The following is a 19,493-nucleotide window of genomic DNA, read 5'->3' on the forward strand; positions in this document are numbered from 1 at the left end:
GGTCAAGTTCTCCCTGTCCTTCCCAGCATCTCCCTTCCGTCAGAAACGCCAGGATGCCACTGACGCTGAGTTCCTCCCACCCATCTCAAGGATTCATCCGTCCAGCAAACATTTACTGAGTGCTCCATTTGCAAGGCACTGTGTTGGGCGTGGGGGAACCGTTGAGGTTTTCTTTCTGGTGGGGGAGACGACTGATGGACAGGTAAGTATGTGATCCCCCCGCTGAGCCGCAGAAAAGCCTTGAAGGGAGCAGAGCAAGGAAAGGGAAAGACAGAAGTGGAGAGGAGGAGGCCTCGATACCGCTGAAGATGTGGAGGCCAGGAAGGCCTCTCCCAAGAGTCAATCTTTGCATGGAGCAGTAGAGACAACCAGGAGCCTAGATATCTGGGGGAAGGGGGTTCTGGGAGGAGGGGAGAGCTAGAGCCAAGGCCCGGATGTCAGAACACGTACGGTGTGTGGTGGGATCCGCAGGCCGTCAGGGCAGAGCGCGGTGAAGGAGGAAGCGTGGGGTGGGCAGTGAGGTCAGAGGGAAGGTGGCTGGGATGCCCGGAGACTTGTAGGTGCAGGTCGTGGGAGAGAACGGCCATTTCCTTCCACATGTGACAGGGAGTCGCGGAGCGTTGAGAATTAGGAGCAAAGTGATCTAATTTCCATCTTCATGGGGTTTGGCCTGCATTCCCCCTCTGTGGCGGCCTGCGTGCAGGAAAGGCCAGGGATGGATTCTTGCAAAGGGGACTCTGGTAGCTACACGCAAGCTCTGATGGCGGTTTTGCAGGTGCCTACCGCCACCCCCATTCTGTCTTGGGGATGTGCATGAGGCCCTCCCTGCTCTGAGCACAGTCACATGCAACAGGGTGCACCCGGCCTAAACCCGCATCCTCTCTCAACTGCAGGGAGGAAGTCCCTCCATTGCAACCGGGGACTCGGGCCCAGCAAGCTCCTTGCATGGGCCCTGCTGCGAACTTGCACCCTGGTGCTAGGCCCCAGCCCCTGTGCCTAGCTTCTGAGGACAGGGCAGGAGTGGCGGGGTGGGGGTGGGGGGTGTGACCGTCTGGTGCAGACACCACAGATCGGGCCTGGCCCTCAGGGCTGGAAGGCTCCAGAAGTGGAATGATCGATCGGCACCCCCAGAGCTGAGCCAAACGCGCAGGCCAGTGTCAGCTTGCTAGGCTCACAGGAGGAGGGATTATAAAGTATGATAGCACACCTGCCCCCTCCCAGCTGTCTCTGCAGTCATGACAGGTGAGGCACACAGACCCCTCTAGGGACGGCTGAGACAGGAGTGTCAGGACCAGCCCAGGAGCCCGACTGTAGCTCACCGACTCGACAACCTCACGCACACGCACACACGCACAGAGTCCCCTCCATAGAAATAGGTCCCATCGTCCCTTTCTGCAGAGGGAGGGCCCCCAGACCAGGTATCACCCCAAGGATTCCATTGTTAAGCCTCACATTCCACTAGGACATCCCACCTGGACCACCACGCTGTGCACATATGTAACCACGGCCAAGCCTCACGCAGTGTGGCTTTCTTTGAACCTACAGAGCAGCGTTTGCCATTCAAACTGCCTCCCAGTCACTCACAGTGTTCCGATGAATCCGGGGTAGAAATTTGGTGCCAGTTTTGGAAACTACTGCTTCCTGGGGGTAAATCGCGGAAGAATTTCCGTGTCTAGGTCCTACTTGTGAAGCATCTGGAAGTGCCATCTGTGCAAATGCACCTCTTCGTCGATCCAAACATAAACACAACCCCGGCTTCTTTCGACAAGTTCTTTTATCTTCCTGCAGAAATCTTACCCCACGCAAAATGAGCTTCGCAAGGAGAAAAAGAGCATCCGTCTCCCGTGTCCGCCGTGGGCTCATTCTTTTTAGTTACCGGGATGATGGCAAACATGAGAGAAAAGCTCTCGGAAGCCGAAATGATGGCTCAGGACTGCCGGGGCCTTTTGAATGTAATCAAAGGAAGAAGCTGGAAGTTAACACATCCCTTGACAGAGGATCCTGTCATGTCAGGGGAATAGGCAGCAAGTCTGTGCAGGTTCATTTCTTCCTGGCATAAAATATTCCTTCTGATCATAAAGAAATCTGCTCGGACGGAACTCCAGACAATCAGAGAACAGTTACAGGACAGGTGCTGAGTGACAAATCACAACTTTGATGGTGACAAAAAAGAGAAAGAGTGAGCGTCTCTGGATTCAACTTTGTCCTTCCCCGTCATCCTTCGAAAGCTAAATCCCCAACCCTCCCCCCATCTCCGCCAAAGAACTGTAAGTCTCTCACAGCCTGGTATGAATTAAACTATTTGCGACCAGAAATCATTCCAAGAGACCCTTTTAGAAGAGCCCTCATAGTATTGAAAAAACAAAAGCTTTATGAAACACCTGAAACACTAAGATGAAAATATTTCCATTCTAATTTTTAGCTGATGGTCCCAGAGAAGAGCTGCCACCTGTTTGTCACGTTCCAAAGTGGGATTTTAGATTGTCAGTATTCTTCTTGAAGGGTCAGATAGTAAATACTTTAGGCTTTGTGAGCCATAGCTCACAATCTTTTTACTTATTTTTAAAAATTTTTTAGAGGTAGTTGGCTGGATTTAGGCTATCGTTTGCCAACCCCTGTACTAGACCCCTTAGGCTGGTCTTACAGACATGAGAGAGTCAACAGACAGTTTTGTGACTCCTGGCCTATCCCCTGGAAGCTCTAAAATGGTTAAAGTCAGAGAGACAGAGAAGTCGAAGCTTGTGGATTTCTTTTTAGGGCAAGTTGTTGGAGGGCCTCATGCCCCAGCCCCAAAGAGTAATTGTTGAGGTGTGTTTTGATAACCCATGGACCCATCTCAAAACTTAACCTTCAACGATATGCTATTTCTAATGAGTCTTTGGGTTGGGTAGTTGGTAGGTTTTTTTGTTCCATGTGGTGTCATCTGGGGTCACTCATATGGCTACACTCAACTGGGATTATGGCTGCAACTACAAGCCCAAGGAGACTTCACCCACAAGTCTGGGGTGGGTGGATATGCTGGGCCTCCATCCTTCTTTCTCTCCATATGGGCTCTCATCATTCACTGGTTTGACTCAAGCTCTATTACGTGGTGGCTGGATCCCAAGAAAGCAGAGGTGGAAACTGCAACATATCTTGTGGCCTAGGCTCTGAAACTCACAGAGTGTGTAGCTTCTGCCCATTCTGTTGGTTGATGCAAGTCGCAAGGACATCCCAGAGTCAAGGGGATGGAGAAATAGATTCCTTTTGATGGGAGGAGTGATGCACACATGCAAAGATGGGGGAATGGTTGGTGGTCATCTCTGGAGATAATCTACTACAGTCTTCCCTCTGGAAGCTTACAATTCTCCAGCAGGCAAAGTACACCCACTCTCTCCCAAGATCCCCCCAAAGTATCATCCAATCTGGGGCATCCACTCAAGGCCCAGGTACAGATGAGGCTCCTTAGATACATCTCTTCTTGATCTGGTGACTGAAGAACTCAGTGGATCATTTATCTGCACCCATCTTGTATCCACACACACCCAACACAGAATGGTGACACGGGAATGAGATGGTTGCGACGGACAGTTTCATCAAAAAGTGAGAAGAGGGGCGCCTGCGTGGCTCAGTCAGTTAAGCGTCCGACTTCAGCTCAGGTCATGATCTCGCGGTCCGTGAGTTCGAGCCCCGCGTCGGGCTCTGTGCTGACAACTCAGAGCCTGGAGCCTGTTTCGGATTCTGTGTCTCCCTCTCTCTCTGACCCTCCCCCGTTCATGCTCTGTCTCTCTCTGTCTCAAAAATAAATAAACGTTAAAAAAATTTTAAAAAAAAGTGAGAAGAGAATAAACAGAGGGTGCATGGCAGCCAATGGGCCATGGTGGTTTGAAATCCCACTAGGCACGTGTTGCCAGCAGAACCGATATTCACCTGAGTTCACATCCCACTTCTGGTACCAACCTCTGTGTCAGTTTTCTATTGCTGAATAAGCAATAAACCCAATAAGCCCAACATCTAGTGTGTTAAAACAACAGCAACTACTCACATGTTCATGATTCTGCAACTGGGCAAGGCTTGGGGGGAACAGCTCATCTCCGCCCTGTGGGGTACTGGCTAAGTAGCTTCGGCAAGGGCTACTGGTTCCAGGGTGGTTTTGATAGCACGTCTGGCACCACAAAGAGAGATGGCTGGGGGCTAGCTGGGCATCTCTCTCCCCCTTGATGTCTCTCACCCTCCAGGGTCTCTCACTGCATCCAGCAGGGTGATCAGATGTCTACACGTGGTGATGGGCTTTTGGCTGCATTGTGTTGGTCAAAGCAAGTCATAGAACAGCCCAGATTCAAAGAGAGGGGAAATAGACTCTACTTCTTGAGGAAAGGAGATGCAAAGAATTATTGACTATCTTAATCCATCCTAGTCTGACCTTTGGCCAGAAATATCCACATGCGAGGCACTCTCCTCTCTCCCTGGACCCCAAATTCTCAGCTCATTTTGACATCAGGCTTTCAGCCCAGGTTCTCATGGTCTCAGTCAGGTCCAAGGACAAATGAAGGGCCTCAGAAACTGCTCCTCAAGTTCAGTTTCCTCTTGATTCAGAGACTTGTGAACCAAAACAAAACAACTTTCCTGCCTCCCCTCCCCCTACGCAGCATACAATAGTGAGACAGCAATGAAATAACCACAGTAAACACCCTCATTCAAAATGGGGAGGAAAGGGAAGCACACAGCAGTCACTGGTTCGTAGAAAATCTGGAAATCCAGCTGGGCACATGCTACCACCTTCCCCTAACCCAAGGCAGGAAAGGCTACCTCACTAGGGACGAATTCCTTAATCCACCTTTTCATTGGCTCTCGGTCTACCCTCTGGGCTCTTAGCTCTACTCTCTGAGTCATCTTTCCTTTTCTAGAAGAAATGGACCACATCTGCAGCAGAGTAGCTTTCTCAGTTTGCTTCCCAACTATGGAAAGTTGAGATTCCAAAGACCTCTTTTCCACTGGAACTGTGTCTCTGAGTTCAGGCTACTGATTCTCTCACCAAGCACTTTCCCTGAAAACGTTGTACGTTTCCCATGAATTGTATTGGCATTTACTCTGCACCTGTGAAAGACTCAGACGTAGTTCCTCCCAAGACAGAGTTCTTCTACTTTGAACATGGTGGGCTGTGTGGGAAAGCGCCCTTAAGATTTTTAAAACCCTTTGTCTACTTGAGAGGGTCTCTGAAGAACAACTTTAAACATTTCAAAACATCTTAAAAGAGGTCTTACAGCCTTGATATGATCTCTATCCTATGGCCATATTTTACTGGCAGGAACCCCCTGTGTTTTATCTTTGTCCTGAGACTATGTCTTACTTTGAGAAGTTTTTGCAGAGACTATCCTGGGTCCTCAGTTGCCTCAAAATTCTACTGGAAAGCTGGTCAGTTTCTTCTTTAACTTATCCCTCTCTTGCAATCCCTTGTTGTATATCGCTAAAAGAAGCCAGCTGTCCCTTTCAACATTCTGCCTGGAAATCTCCTTAGAGGAGCCATGCATTCATGAGTTATGTGTTCATCATCTGTATTATTGGAGGGAACAGGGCTGCTGTAACTTTTGCTGGTACATAAAAGGATCTCCTTTCTGCAGCCTCCAGGAGCAAGTTTCTCTCTGATCCTGTAGTCTCCTCCCCACCTTCCCAGCTCCACCTGCCATGGAGTCCCAAAGCCAATGTCATGTTTTTGAGGTTTTGTTTCACCCACTTCTAGGTACCAACTTCTGTGTCAGTTTTCTAATGTAATTAGTGCCTTAAAACAGCAATGTATGATGTCTCATGATTCTGTGGGTCAGCCGAGCTTTGCTGGGCAGTTCTGTTCCACAGGGCGTCAGCCCCCCATGCCCACCCTGAGAGCTGGGGTAGTTGGCATGACAGGGGGGCAGCTGGGCCTCCCTTTTGTCATGTGGTGTCTCATCACTCAATAGTCTAGCCTGAACTTCTGTACATGGTGACCGGATCCCCAAAGAGCAAAGGTAAAGCCACACGGTGTCCTCAGGGCCAGGCTCCAAAACTTGCACAATTTTTCCAAAAAGTTTATTTATTTATTTTGAGAGAGAGTGAGAGAGACCGTGCATGTCAGACGGGTAGAGAGAGAGGGAGAGGGAGAACCCAAGCAGGCTCCAGGCTTTCGGCGCAGAGCCCGATGCAGGGCTCGATCTCACAAAACGTGAGGTCATGACCTGAGCTGAAATCAAGAGTCAGGTGCTTAACCAACTGAGCCACCCAGGCACCCCCAAAATGTATACAAATTTTGTGTACCGTCTCAACTGGTCAAAGGAAGTCACCTGCTCATCTCCACACGTCAAAGGAGCAGAGGAACAAACTATCTCTTGCTGAGATCAATGGTGTGCAGGTACAGATGGGAGGAATTATTCGTGGTTGTCTTTGCAGATTAACCCACCATGGACGGCTTGAGAAGCTCCTAGCAGACCAATGCGAAAGGATGATCCAAGTATCCTGGTTACGTATGGCCCTGTGGATTGCTGTCTGACGTACTAAAAAGGCCAGGGGTAGAGAGCACAGGACTCTGGGAAGTCACTGTGCTCCCAGCTACAGAAAGGCTTATGCTGTCCAGGGAGTTTATTTCCTACAGAAGTGGCCACATAGGAGAGTGAGCCAGCATGAGATCATCTTAGATCCTGCCATTGGCCACAGCCTGGAGGGGTGAAGAGGCCGCAGCAGAAAACGGCTGGAGAGGTCGAGCCAAAGGCCCAGGGATCAGGAGGGGACTGTCCTTCCTGAGAGGCCTCACCCGCATAAGGGGGAGCATCACTAGCAGTGAGCACGGCCAAAGAGCCCACATACGGGTCTCCTGAAAGACAGCTTTGAACACCTGCCAAACTCAGAAATAGCCACTTCCCAAGAGGGCCAGAGAGGTAAAAAGTTCCCTGCCCCCTCCCCTTCAATGCTTGGCAAGCTGGGGATGAGTGGTAAAGGTGAACAGCGGGGAACCAGAAAAAAGTGGGCCCTGTCCCCCCACCCTCTCCCCCCTGCGCCTTTCCCACGGCACACTCTAGCTGGAGGAGGGACAAAACTTTCCCTCCGAGTCAAGCTTGGAGTTTTGATTATTAAGTAAAACTGGATATGCTAGTTACTGAACTGGCAGATTGGAGGTGACCACCAGTCAGAGAGAGCTTTTTGTCACCTATGAGTGGGACGATGTCCTCTAGGAGCAGGGCAGGAACTAGTCCTGTGGCATCAGGTTGGGGTAGGGGGGGCAGAAAAAATTGCTTTCTGGTTATACCTGCTCAGTTGACGTGACAGTTATAAATCTGTTTCCATCCCAGGAGACACTGCTTGGGAAAGAATCTTCATGATAACCAACAGGACACCCTGGAACCCCATTAACACCAGCAGGTCCTGGTTCACAGGGGGATAGAAGTGCTCATTTCTGGATTCACTTTGGACACTATCCACCCTGTCCCGTGGACAAGGTACCAGAACACCTCATCGATCCTACATGGCTCTGACGCAATGTGGTGTCTCGTAGCACAAGATTTGGGGGGTCAGAAAAACCTGGGTTTAAATCTTAATGGTGGGGCGTCTGGGTGGCTCCATCAGTTAAGTGTCCAACTCTTGATCTCAACTCAGGTCTTGATCTCAGAGTCGTGAGTTCAAGCCCTGCCTTGGGTTCTACGCTGGGTGTAAAGTCCACTTAAAAGAAAAAATCCTAATGCTGCCTTTTATTAGTCACGGGATTTGGAATAGTTCACTTAATTTCTCTGCACTTGAGTGTTCTCATTCATAAGACAGGGGTCAAACGCTTCCTTGACAAGGTCATTCATAAGAATGAAACAAGGTTATACATGCCAGGCATTTAGCTGGAAGTCCCCAGCTTAGAGGAAGTCCCCAAGGTGTGTTTGTATGTACAATGAACACCCTGCCCCCCCCCATTAACAAAAATTGGGAAAGACTCCATCTGTCTGAAACTGCTGTTGCATAGACACAAAATATCTCATGAAGGACAATGCAAGAAGGTGGTGACACTATTTGCCTCCAGAGAGGGGACTGGGTGTCTTGGACAGGGAAGAAGTTACATTTACACTGTGTTAAAGCGTCTGTACCTTCTGAATTTGGAAGTATGGGAAGGTAATAACTATTCCAAAAGTAGATTTAAATTTAAATTTTTCCAACACTTTACTGTGAAAATTCGCAAACGTACAGAAAAGCAGAAGGAATTTTACAGGGAACACGGTGTACCCACAGCTGAGAATCTACCCTTCCCATTTTGCTACGTTAGCTTTCTCTCTTACCTGTGACATTGTTTGAATACAAATGAATCCATCTCGGGTGCCTGGGTGGCTCTGTCGGGTAAGGGTCCGACTTCAGCTCGGGTCACGATCTCGTGGTTCGCGAGTTCGAGCCCTGCGTCGGGCTCTGTGCTGATGGCTCGGAGCCTGGAGCCTGCTTCGGATTCTGTGTCTCCCTCTCTGCCCCTCCCCTGCTCTCACTCTCTCTTTCTCTCTTTCAAAAATAAATAAACATAAACAAATGTTTTCATCAAAAATAAATAAACATTAAAAAATGTTTAATGAGAAGCATGGGGTATTCACTGTTATTCACAATGCCCAGAGCTTACCTGAGAGGTACAGCTCTTAGCCATCTTGCCTGTATGTCATAGGCGTTTAGTGCGGGAAGCTCCCTGACCTTGAGAACACTCTGCTGTCACACATGTGACCCTCCGGTGGCCCTATGGGTACATGGCCCTGCCCCTCTGGGATGAGCGGCCGAGGAATGAAAGAGGAGATACCCTTACTACTCACTAGCATTTCTGATTCTCCTCTCCTTTCAATGAAATGTAAGTGTGTCCCTTTTACGGGAAAGAGTTTAAGAGCCATGGTAGTATTCTCCACACCCCGTGGTCCTCTCATGTGCCAACCAATAAGCCTGTATTCTGGATGGTGCAGCCACGGGGTGGTGGGACCTCCCCCAGCCTGAGTCGCTGAGTTGCTTCAAGGAGATTTATGTGCCCTAGAAAGTTGTCTGGCCCTCAGTGGCCCCTAGACCCTTTGGATTGAATGCTATTTGAAGTATGTTCAGATCAAACAACACAGGCTAAGGGCAAACTGTGCATAAGACTCTGGGCTTGGCACTTTCCAAATGCCTCCCCTTGACATTCATTCATGCCTTCATTGAAACCGACATATGCCAGGTCTTGTGCTGGTTCCTGGGGAGACAGCAATGCAGACAATGCACTCGTTGCCCTCGGTGAGCTCATGATCTAATCTGGGCAACAACCATGTAATCATAACAAGAAGGAAAAGAAGAGTTGATACTTAATAAGCATTTCGCACGGTGCTGAGCAATTTACACGCACTGCCTTGCCTTATTTCTGACAATAACCCTGTGAAGTAGAGGGTTAGTCAGCCCTTCGTTTATCTGTTGCTGTGTCACAAGTTCCTCCCAAATACAGTGGCTTAACATAACCATCATTTTTTCACCTCTCCAAAGGCTGTCACCTGAATGGGACTCAACCGTATGGTTCTTCTGCTCTTGCCTGGGGTCAGGCCGTGTGGCTGCAGTCAGCTGAAAGGGGCACCGGGGGCTGGACTCCGCTAGGACACCAGGAAGCTGAGTTTCCGTCTCTCTACGTGGTGGCTGGACCTCTCCCTCGTCGTGCGGCACCTTGACGTGCTCTCTCCGACGGGGTACGTGAACTTACAGGGCAGCTCAGGGCTTGCAAGAGTGCAGAAACCATCAGGCCTTCTTCAAGCTTAAGCCCAGAACTGGTAGAGCGTTACTTCCGTCCCATTCCACAGATTAAAAGCAAGCTGCAAGCCCCGCCCTGTTGTCAAGGGGGATGACAAGACAAGGACATGAATAGTAAAAAGCGTGGTTCATCAGGAACCACTCATACGACAGAGCATCGAGATGCTTTCTGGCCCAAGCAAAACCAGCTTGGCTTATGCTAACTCAAGTTTAAAAGAAAAGGTGGGGGTGGGGGGATTTATTGGCTTTTGGAACTGGAGGCCCAGGTGCACCTCTCTCTTCAGGCACAATTGGACCAAGGGACACGTATGATATAATCAAGGCTTCCTTTTTCTCTCTATTCCTCAGACAGACTCTCTCTATGCAGTGGCTAAGACAGCTGCCTACCTTCTAGAACTATACCCAACATGCTTAGCAACCCCTGCGTGGAGAGAAAATCTCTTTCCATTTTGTTGCACAAAGTTCCAGACAGGTCTGGATTAGCATGACAGGAGCCTCATGCCCATCTTTAAAACCCAGGGAATGGAGCACTGTTATTGTCCAGGTCCGGACACAGGGCCACTGCTGTAGCCCTTTCAAACCACATGGAATAGATTCCTTAGTTAAAGACACGGGGAGGGGAAGGAAGGAAGGGAGGAAGGGAGGGAAAGGGGGAGGGAGGAGAAGGGAAAGAGACAGAGAAGAAAAAAAGAAAGAAAGAAAGAAGAAAGAGAAAGAAAGGAAGGAAGGAAGAGAGGGAGAAAGGGAGGGAGGGAGAGAGGGAGGGAGGAAGGAAGGAAGGAAGGAAGAAGGAGGGAGGGAGGAAGGAAGGAAGAGGGAGGGAGGAAGGAAGGAACGAACGAATGAAGGAACGAAGGAAGGAAGAGAGAGAACGCATGGGAAGAAAAGGAAGGCTCTATTATCAGAAAGAGTTAGGTAATGCTGGGAAGACAGGTGGTATGAGAATTCTGATGTTCAAAACTAGTGAAGGGATCGGTCCAAGTTCATAAAACCAGAAGATGCTACAGCCACGACCGGAATCTAGGTCTCGTAGATGTTCCTGGGCTCTGTGGCCAAATTCTACAACAGCGTTTGCAAACAAACAATGACAAGACCGTGTAACGTGACCCATGATCGAGCACCAGCCATGGTGCGGAAACGATGGAGCAGAGCTATTTGCTGGGCGGTGGTGGGGTGATGAGTCAGGGAGGACCTCCCAGAGGAAGCGACGCTTGAGCCGGGTCCTTAGGGCAGGTCAGGTCACTCCAGGACAAGGGGTCAGCATGCTCAAACATGCCTCGGGAACCTGTAAGATCTTGGAAGAGTGGGAGAAAAATGGTTTCTGAGCTGAAGGCTAAAGATCTTTGCGTCCATGGATGTATCATAAGAAGTCTGGGAATTTATCCTCGAATCCAGCCTGGTTTATAAACTGGATATATATATATATATATATATATATATATATATAGTGATTTATCAATATCAATATAATATCACATATAACAATTTATCAAATATATTTCAAAGCACTGCTGAATTCATGGTAGCTTGTTGTTAGATGTCTCCTCGATGAGGGGGGAACTAAAAGTAGACCCGTCACCCTGCTTGGTTCAGGAATTACTTTGATGTTGTAAAGGAGGCTTTATACTAAAAAACACCGAGAGACATCGATCGCAAATGCGAGTTACGAAGGGGCCACTTCTACAAACGAGGCAGGGGAGGGCAGCAGAACCTGCCCAGGGGGGTTCACAGCCACCCCAAAGACAACTGGAGACCCCTGGAGGGGTTTGAGTGGGGAAGGAAGGGTTGATTCAGACCAAGCAAAGGTTGGGGCTGGAGGGGCTGATTTTGGGGCTGGAGGGGCTGATTTTGCGGGTACCTGTGATTCTGCGCATCAGAGGCGGCTGTGGTGAGGGTCGAGAGAGTAGAAGATATAAAGCACGCACTCTGGGGCCGACTCCCTGGGTTCAAATCCCAGCTCTGCCACTTAACTGCTGCGTGACTTGGGGCAAGATACTTAGCCTCTCTGGTGCCTTCGCATGCCTATGTATAAAAAGGGAATGAGGATGGCTTTAGAGGATAAACGAGTTGAAACACGCAAAGTGGTTGGGATCGTGTCCGGGGTTCACACCACGGGAGAATATTGTCACCTCACACGTGTGCACGTAACTATGTGGATATTTACTCTCGTGGCCTAAGAAAGACGGGGCAGCGGCCTGGACTGCGGAGCGTAGAGAAAAGAGTTAGAGGTATGTACATATTTACATCTGTGTGCAGCGTTACACGCGTCCACATCCGTTCCAGATCCCATGTACGATGGTCTGTACATTCCCTGAAGGCAGAAACCCCGTCACAGGTGTCTCGCTCAGTGAATGCCTGAGACCCCCAGACTCCCCTCGGGGACAGAAAGGCCCTGGGGTCTGTCTTGTCTAACGCCGTAGATGAGAATCAGGACAAACACCAAGAAGATTCCTTTCTTCGGCCCAGGACGGGTGGGCGGCTCGTGGACCTCTGAGGGTCTGTCACGGGAGACAGGTGAGATCCGAGCTGGGCTCGGATCTCCTATTTTCTCAGAGCCCGAGAGTCGAGGAAAACCGGGAACAGACCGGGAGGGCTGCCGAGGGAGGCGTGAATGTTCTCCAGAGCCGGGTCAGCTCCCCTCGGCCTCCGACTCAGCACCTGTGGGGCTCGGGGGACCGAGGGGTCCCACCTCTGCCTTTACAGCTTCTCTCAGCAGGATGCTCCCCCGTTTTCCAGATAAGGAAACTGAGGTCTGGAGAGGTGACTGCACGGGGTGCGAGGGAGAAGTAAGAGCGTGCATGAGGCAGGCCCCGTACTAGGGACTGAACTGAGTATCTCAGACGGGAATCTGCTCACGTGGGTGGACTGGGCCCATTTGACAGGTACAGAGCCTGAGCTCGGATAGCTGGAGCCATTCCCTTGGGTTCTGGGGTACACCTAAGACTTTCATTTCACTCCTGCTCTGGAATTTGGAGTCTGGGGAGCCTCTTGTTCCGGCCTCCTCGGCTGGAGAGGGGGTCCCTGCCTACCCTCGGCTCACCCGCAGAGCAGAGGGGTCTCGGCCCACACCTGCAATCTGACCGAATTCAAGTAGGGGCATCACAGGGCGCCTGGGTGGTTCAGTCGGTTAAGCTTCCGACGTCGGCTCAGGTCACGATCTCGCGGTTCGTGGGTTCGAGCCCCAAGTCGGGCTCGCTGCAGACAGCTCGGAGCCTGGAGGCTGCTTCAGATTCTGTGTCTCCCTCTCTCTCTGACCTTCCCCTGCTCACGCTCTCTCTCTCTCTCTCTCAAATACAAATAAACTTAAAAAAAATTTTTTTTTTTAAAGTAGGGGCATCACTTCCTGTCTCTGGCCTCTCCTGCTCCTGGCCTGCTCACCCTTCCAGCAGCCAAGACTGGGCACCAGCCGTGCCAATAGGAATGGAAGCCTCCTTATCTGCTTGTCTGCAAATCTTCGTAAGAATGTGGGTAGGAGACTGGGGTCCTCGAAAGCTCTCCTACTAAAGACTCTGTGCAGAATCCAGCAAAGAGTTGAGAATATTTCTATTCTGTTGCCCGGCGTCATTCTCCCCGTAGCATGCGAATTACACAAGCCGGAAGTCATGCGGATAAGCTTCGTACCTGCGGTTGACTGTTACCTCCTACGACCTAGTCTCTCCATCAGGCCAACCAATCAGCGCGTTCATTCTGTCCTCACCCCACTTGAGGGAAAAACTCCCACGACTCTCCCTTTACAGTGGAGGAGGAGGCTCAGAGAGGGTGAGTGTTTGGGCCACATCACACAGCTAGAGTCAGCAGCTCCACCTAAATGTCCTTTCCTGTCGACCAGGCGGCAGCAACCCTCATTACTGTCCCCACGCCCTCGGCCGGCCACACGCCTCCTCGCTGCCTCAGCAACCCGGGCTCACCTCCTTCTGTGCCACTGCCGTCCCCCCTCCTGGACGTCATGCTGCCCTTTCTATTGTCCATATGGTAGTGAGATGGCTTGGAAATATTCAGAAAAGGCTGAAACTTCAGGAGGGTCTACAGCAATCTAATAATAAGGAGGAGGAGGGGACATTAAAAGTCTCACCAGACCTCTTGGCACAACCCTCCAAAGAAAACATCATCTCCGTTGTTTGGATGTGAAAGGGATGTTCCTGAAGGTTAAGCATCTTGCCCCAAGGTCCCCGAGTCAGGCTTTGAACCCAGGTCCATGTGGCACCAAGACCGACGATGTAATTTTCTAGCCATGTGGGTGGCAGGAAATCGGGGAGAAGGAATCAAGGAGGGCTTCTGGAAAGAAGGGATGCCTGAGCCGAGCCACGAGGGCTGAGGCTGCAAGAGAGAAAAAGCAAGAAAACGCCCAGAGAAGGGAACACGGTCACTTCCAGCCATTTCTACCAGCCCTGGTGATGGTGGGGGTCGGGGTCATCCCTCAAGGCACAATGAAGGTAATGTCTCCCTGAGTGTGCTTCGCGCGACTCAATCAGTAAAAACAACTATCATCTGATATTTTGTCACCTACAAGACTCACTTAATAATCTTGTGAAAACATGTTTTTTTAACTGAGGTAACGCACACATAACAGAAATTAACCATGTTAAAGTGAACAGCTCAGCAATATTTAATAACCACCGCCTCCGGCTAGCTCCAAAACATGGTGTAACCTCGTATTAAAACCACTTACCATCGGGGCGCCTAGGTGGCTCCATCAGTTAAACGGCAGACTTCGGCTCAGGTCATGATCTCACAGTTCGTGGGTTCGAGCCCCGCGTCGGGCTCTGTGCTGACAGCTCGGAGCCTGGAACCTGCCTCGGATTCTGTGTCTCCCTCTCTCTGCCCTTCCCCCCACTCGCACTCTGTCTCTCTCTGTCTCTCAAAAAGGAATAAACATTAAAAAAACAACAACACTTAACCCGTTTAGCAGACACTCCCTATGCCTGCCTCTGGCAACCACCAACCCAATTTCTGTCCCGGTGGATTTTGGGTATTTCATATAAACGCAATCATACAATATGAGAACTCTGGTGCCTGGCTTCTTCCCTTAGTGTCACGTTTTCAGAGTTTCATTTCACATTTCACAACTCTTCTAGGTGAGAAGGAGCCAGCAGAGCTCAGACTACGATCTAAATATGACCCGGCATCGCCTGCCCAAGCCTGGCTCTTCCCTTAGACGTGTCCTACCCTCCTCCAGGGGCCCAGAAGGCGATCACAGGCCCAAGTGTGAGTCCTCACTCAGCCATCTCCCTGACTCAGTCTGCCCCTCTGAGCCTCGGGTTTCCATCTATACACCAGATGGTTGACCCCGCAATGGGAATATACTTAACTCTCCCAGACAGTAGGCTGTTAAAGGGCTAAAATGGCACGTTTTGTTATGGGCTCTTATCACAACTTTTCAAAAAAAAGCATGATGAGGGAAAACAAACAAACAAAATGAGACGATTGAATCCATCAATGGATCACTCAGGACCCTTCGATCCTAAAGAATTGAGAATTGAGAATCAGGGAGAAGAAAGGCCAGACAAAGAAACAGAAAGGAAAGGAGCAATCTGGCCAAGGAAGGGACAGGGGGTGGGGAGGAGGGAAGGAGGGAAACAGAGGGAGGGGAAAGGAGAGGGAGAGAAAAAGGGAGAAGGGAGGAAGTGGGAAGAAGAGCGAGGGGAGAGGGAGGGGGAGGGAGAGAAAGGAGGAGGGGAGAGAGATAGAGGGAGATGGGGAGAGGAGGAAGGAGAGATGGAGAGAGGGGCAGGGGAGGAGGAGGAGGAAGGAAAGGGGGAGGGAGAGGGAAGGAGAGATAGAGGGAGGCGCAGGGGAGTGGGAAGGAGGGGGAAAGGGAGGGGGAGGGGAAGGGGAAAGGAGTGAGAAAGGGAGAGGAGAAGGGACAGGAGAGAGGAGGGAGAAGAAGAAGGAGGGGAGAGGGAGAAAGGAAGGGGAGAGGAGGGCTGGGAGGAGGAGGGGGATGAAGGAGGGAGAGGGAGGACCCTCCCGTAGTCCCGACCAGCGGTCCTTCTCTGTTCTAACCTCCAGCATCATCTGCGGGGGAGTCTACACTCCTGGAGCAAGATGGCCACCGTCTGGTTTCCAAACTGACTCAGCTTCTGTCACGTAAACTTTTTTTTTTTCCCCAAGAGAATTCGACCCAGAATCGGGATGAAAGCAATAAATATTTGATAAGAAAAAGCAACGCTTCAGCCACGTCCTTAAAACACATCGGTCGCGTCGCCAAGGACTTTCGCACCAGGGGTCAATGTCAAGCCCCGCCCCCCCCATTAGCTGAAGGGACACCAAGACATGTGGGGACCACACATTCTAGATCTGCTTCACCTGGTTTCACATCTCCAGTGCCCCGTTCCCCAGAGCACCTGCTCTCGTCAGAACACGAGCCACAATTTCAGGTCAGGAGGAAGTCTGGAACCCCAAGGGGAGGCCACAGTTCCTGAAAGACTAATTATACACCGGCAGTGGCCCCTAAAACGCAGGTGAATAAATGGATTTAGACAGCGTTATAAGTAGCAGTCCAAAAATGGTTTTGAGAACAACCACTGTCCACATACAACCAAAAATAAAAACATCAGCTTGATTTATTCTCCTCGGAGGCTCTCGGAGACGGAGGCTGGTTGCCCGTCTTCATGCCTCCAAGTCCCAGCTGGAAAGGCGGCTGGAAACAGAGTATACACAGAATGATGGGGCCGTTACTGAGGCAGGGGTGCAGGTAAACGCAAGCGCTAGGAGGGGTGTGAGGCCAGGGGGAAGAAACCCAGGAGGGCTTCCGGTAAGGGGGGGCACCCAAGCTGAGTCATCGAGGGTGACCCCCGGGAGGTGGGTCCACGGGAGGAAGAAGGCACAAGCCTCCGGAAATGATGACATTACCCGGCTGTGCCTGGGGAGTGATAGATTATTGGTGACTCTCTCTCCCTTTTAGACCCTCTATTTCCATCGCTTCCCTAAGCAGTATATGTCACTTAAGAAAATTCTTTTTTGTGTGTGTATTTATTTTCGAGACAGAGCGTGAGCAGGGCAGGGGCAGAGAGAGAGAGGGAGACACGGAATCCGAAACAGGCTCCGGGCTCCGAGCTGTCAGCACAGAGCCCGACGCCGGGCTCGAACCCACGAAACCTGGAGATCGTGACCTGAGCCGAAGTCGGACGCTCAACCGACTGAGCCACCCAGGCGCCCCTATGTCACTTTTTAAATAAAAGTTTCTTGTTTACATTTTTTTCCATTTCACTTTATACTTACAACTGACAGTAGGAGTTTTCAATATTTTGACAGATTTTTAAAGGTCGCTTTCCCCATCGATTGTTGAGAGTGTTTTTTAAATGGCCATTTTTAGGGTCTGACGCTACCGGGCAAGGCAAGGACCGCCTGCAGCTGGGAACAGTGCCAACTTTGGGGAAAATTAGCTTCGATAAAACTGGGCAGTTGAGTGTTAAACTATTCTGGAAATAATCCACGTACCTCGGTGCTAAAATGCTCCTTCTCCCTACTTACCCTCAAAAAAAAAAAAAAAAGTTAAATAAAAAAATTTTTAAAGAGAGGAAAGGGAGCCATTTCAAGGGACCTGGAGAGTTGTCCCAAGAACGTGGTCCAGCCTCTGAGTCGGTGGGGGGAGGCTTAGACGACAGACATTTACTTCCTCACAGCTCTGGGGGCTGGAAGTTCGAGACTGCTTCTGAGGCCTGGCTCTTGAACTTGCAGATGACTGCCCTCCCTCCCCCGCCCCACCCCATGTGTTCACGTGTCTCCCTCCGTACGTGCCTGTGTCCTTTCCCTCTAAGGACACCAGTCACCTCGGATTAGGCCCACCCTGCTGAGTTCGTGTTACCTTCACCACCTCTGCAGAGGCCCTATCTCCAAATACAGTCCCATTCCGAGGCCCTGCGGGGTAGGATTCCGACAGACGAATTTGGGGGCCACACTCGGTCCACGATACTGGGGTACAGATACATGTCTCCAGATGAGTCCCTTGTTTCTCCCGCTGGCTATGAGAGAGTTCCGGACATTCGTATTTGGCTGATTTGGCCGCAAAATCAGGATGCTGGAGAGCACATGTGTGCATTGTCAGAGCCCCTCGGCCACCCAAGGCAGCGCCGGGCAGCGGCCATCCCGAGAGGCAGGAAGCAAGAAGGGCTGGTCCGGGGTCCCACGCCAACACACGGGGACTCATCACCCGCCCCCTGCAGCTACCGACGTGCCCATGTGCACCCGCACACACATACACATGCAACCACACACATACACACACACATCACAGGCACACGCACCCCTCCGACAGTCATTCTGACTCTGCTGTGGGATGTGGGTTGTGATGGAGCCAGGAGCCAGGAGAAGCTGAGGAAGAGACGATACTGTGAGAAAGCCCATTGCCTGTCTCATCTCGGGCCGCCTTACTGATCTGAGCTGGGCGCAAGGCTCCATGCCGTCTGCTCCCCTGATTCCAGCGGGTATCTGGGAGCCAAGAGAACCCTAACAACCTCGGTAGACCATCCTCTGTCTGCTTCTCCGTGCACGTCACCCGGCACAGTGCGAGAAGGGAGAATCCCAGAGTCCGCCCATCACGTATTTCCCCCAACTCTTCCAATTTCCACAGCCATGGCCACGGGGTGTCCTGCTCCCCTCCACACAGGGACCCAGCCCACACAGGGACCAGCTCCAGCCCACACAGGGACCAAACTGTTCGCTGGTTTTCCCTGAGCACCACTGAGACGGGATGGGGTTTTCAAGAAAAGGAACCAAAGCCAGGTGGCCAAGAGCCACAACCTCCTCGGCTCATGGGCTCAACCCTGGCTCACGTTCAGATCCCGGCCTCATCCAAGATGGCACTGGGGGAGGGGGGGACACCCCGCTCGCAGCCCCTCCCGCCCTCCCACTCTGCGTTCTCCCCCTCCTCCGAGCATCTGTGGCTCCCGACTTCCCCAGCAAGGCCCTGCATCCCCTGGGTCAGAGACCGTCCCGGGAAAACCAGGGAGGGGTGGTCAGGGGCTGGTTTCTTTCCATAAGGCCACTCCAGGGTCCCATCATCCAGCGGCAGGACAGGATCAAGGGTACGTTCCTCACAACGATAACCACCCTGATTATCATTGGTGTAGGATATTGTAGCCGCCGAAGCCCTACTCCGGCGTGATCTCATTTAACACTTCCTCTTCGGCGTCATTTTACCCACGAAGGAACTGAGGCCCAGAGAGGTGAGGCAGCTGGCTGATGGTCACACAGTGGGTAAAGTGGCAGTGCCACTGTCGGGACCCTAAGTGCCCTTACGACCCTTAGGACCCCCTACCGCTTGGCCTCCGTCTCGGTGGCGAAACTGTGCTTAAATACAGGCGAGAGGCAGGAGGGGAACAAGGCCACAGGCACAGGAACGGGGCCCAGATTCCTCCGAATTAATACACGTCATATCACAGGGCTGACCTCATAAATATGATTAGATCCTGCCGCGTCCACCCAGCCCGCCAGGGCCCTGGATGCGACGAACTCTGTATCCTGTTCCCGGCCACAGCAGGTGGAAATAGTGTGAACGAATGAAATATCACCAGCGAAGTGAACAGCTGAATGCTTCGTCTCCTGGCAGACAGCAGCCAAGAGACTGCTGACCCACGCGCACGGGGCCTCCTGCCCTCCACCAGCTAGGAGGCCAGAGCGGGCTTGGGGGAGAGCACTGGACACTGGACGGGCATGGAGACAGACAGACCAGGCTCTGGCCCTGGTGTGCCTTGGGACCTGTCTCTGAACCTCAGTTTTGCCATCTGTTAAAAGAGGATCATGGGATCCGCTTCGGAAACCTATACGGGGACGGG

This window comes from Panthera pardus, unplaced genomic scaffold (genome assembly GCF_024362965.1).
Source record: "Panthera pardus isolate Hobbes unplaced genomic scaffold, ASM2436296v1 HiC_scaffold_6, whole genome shotgun sequence".
Lineage (NCBI taxonomy): Eukaryota > Metazoa > Chordata > Mammalia > Carnivora > Felidae > Panthera > Panthera pardus.